Genomic DNA, 2501 nt, shown 5'->3' with positions numbered 1-2501 from the left:
TTTAAATAACTTTCAAGATACACATATTTTTTTTCCTTTAAAAAAGTCTGCTGTAGCAGTTTTGTTCTTGAATTTTGCTGGTCATCCTCATGGTCCCGAGCCCCCAAACTCTGGGTTGTGGAGGCAGCCGAGGCGGAGGCTGGGGAGCCCACACGGCCTGTCCTGGCGGTGCTCGCAGCACTGGCGGAGCAGCTGGGCCCCATCTTGCCACAGCTCACGCATGGCCAGCATGTGAGGGAAAACGTCCATGTATTTCAAAGCAGTAATAATTTAAAATTATAAAAACCTTTCCGCCACTGAACGCTTAGAAGGTGCGGTCAGACAGCGAGGCCAGGGAGGCCGGGGTGCCCCGGCAGGGGCCGTATGGCGCAGGCCTTCCCCAGCCAGGGGGCCCGTGGGCCGGGCTCGGGTCTCGCCCCGGTACAGGCCGGGCCCGTGGTGCCGACCAGCCAGGAGCGGCGCCGCCGGGGCACACGGTCTGCGAGGGCCACGTGGCGCCGGCCGGGGGTGGGGGGCAGAGGCCCCGCACTTTCCCCGGAGCCTCGGGTCCCCCGGGCGGGGCTGGGTGCGGACCGGGGTGGTGCCGGCAGACGCGGGCTCAGGGGCTCCTTGCGGCGTTCTCGTTGCCGGGCGAGCTGGAGGCGGAGGAGGACGCGGAGACGCTCAGCCCCGCCAGGCCCGGGGCGTTCGTGGCCGAGTTCTGTCCCGTGAGGCTTTTCCGGCAGCCGGGGCAGCCGCCGTGCTTGGCGGGGACAGCGGCGAGGGCGGGAGAAGGGGCAGGTCGGGGCGGGCGCGCGGGCGGGCACCCCCTGCTCCCGCCAGGGCACCCCGCGGCCTCGCGGACCCGGGGCTGCAGGGCAGCCGCCGCCCGCGCCGGCCCGGCGCACGGTCGTCCTCGCACACGGGCGCTCCCGCCCGGAGCCCGGTGCCCCTCGGGGCCGGGGCGGCGGGCAGGGCCTGGGTCTTCTCCGTCCGCCGGTGGGGGCCGCGTTCTCAGACGGATTGAGCGGCCGCGTGAGGACGGCGTCCGGGCCGCGGGCCGCGGGGTCGGAGGGCGGAGCTCCCCAGGGACCCGGGCCGGGGACGGCGGCGGGCGCGATGTCCGTCGGCGCCGGGCGACCCCCTCCAGCGTGGGGGCGCCTTCGTGTCGGCCGGTGGCCCGCCGCGGGGGGAGGCGGCGCGGGGCCCCGGGGGCGGGTGCCGGGACTCGGGCTCTCGCTCCCCCCGGCGCTCGGGGTCCCTGCCGTCGTCAGCCTGCGCCCCCGGAGGGAGCGTGGGGGTCTCGACGCCGCCGTCAGCGATGCCGAGAGCGAACTGTCTGCGGCCCTGCGGTCCTGAGGTCCTGGTCCACGTTCTCCAAAGGCAGCCGGTTCCAGCGGTTCCAGTCCGTGAGGGCTGCGGAGGGGGCAGAACCATCCTCTGTGCCCCTGGTCTCTTCTGGAAGCTCCTCGATGAAACCAGACTCGCGTCTTGGGCAGATACAATCCGGCAGGCGTGGGACGATCTCCACGGAGCAGCAGTGGCAGAAGCCCCGTCCGGGCTGTGGCGACGCCTCGCCATGGCCTACTCTGTGCCACCCACCCCCAGTACTTCAAGTCCAGGAAAGTAGACGTATGAGCCACAAAAGGCTGGATTACCAATAACTACACATGTTCTCTCGCAGTAATAAAGTTCTAGCCCAGACACTTTTTAGAGTGATTGTGCTTAACGAAGAGTAGAGTTGATGAATGAAGATTCTGTGTATTGATTTAAAGGAAAAAATAAGTCCTTTGCTTCCTCTTTTTCAGAAAATTTCTGATGGGTGTTCACCGATTTGTCTCTCTCTTTCTCAAGTCGTTCAGTCTCCAGAGACAGCTTGTACATCTCCAGGGCCATGTCCACTTCATCTGGGCTTGGCAGGCGCTGCATGAGCTTTCTGCCTGTGAGCACCTGCTCGCAGCCTTCGGACACCGCCCAGCCACATCCGGGCACTTCTGGGTACCAGGTACCAGGTTCTTCCCTCTGAGCAAGTGATACTTTTCGAACTGACCAAAAGTTTTTCATGTGCAGCACCACAGCAACTTTCAGCATTCAGTGAGGGCAAGATGTGGGGGGACTCTTCATTGGCTTCTCAAACTTCACCCTGGAAACAATGGCAATTCCTTATATGTGCTCATCACATATGATTTAGACTTCTCCTTACACTTTACTAGACAATATTTCATTGCTCAAATTCTATTGTAATTAATCATTCTTTATATTAACTTTCCTTATTCACATTATTATGTATTTTCTTTGTCTTGATGGTCCATGAATCTTATTTTCATTTGAATAAATGCTATCTATCTATCTGAACACTTAAAAACCTGTGGAAAAAAATCAAGTACCATAAAAATATACATGGCATGATTGAATTTATAAAAAATAGTAAACTACATAAAACACAAACATAAAACATGTAAATAATATAGCCATGTATGATAAAATCATAAAGAATAACAGGAAATAAACATAATTCAAGA

At 59.4% G+C, this 2501-nt stretch overlaps 1 pseudogene; it reads right to left on the bottom strand.

Annotated features, from left to right (window-relative positions):
- Window positions 1-317: 317 nt before the first annotated feature.
- Window positions 318-2070, bottom strand: LOC141583250 (uncharacterized; annotated as a pseudogene).
- Window positions 2071-2501: the final 431 nt, after the last annotated feature.

Source organism: Saimiri boliviensis (assembly GCF_048565385.1).
Source record: "Saimiri boliviensis isolate mSaiBol1 chromosome 19 unlocalized genomic scaffold, mSaiBol1.pri SUPER_19_unloc_2, whole genome shotgun sequence".
NCBI classification, from domain to species: Eukaryota; Metazoa; Chordata; class Mammalia; order Primates; family Cebidae; genus Saimiri; species Saimiri boliviensis.
Note: the sequence above shows the minus strand (reverse complement) of the source record. Positions and strands in the feature narration are given on the sequence as shown.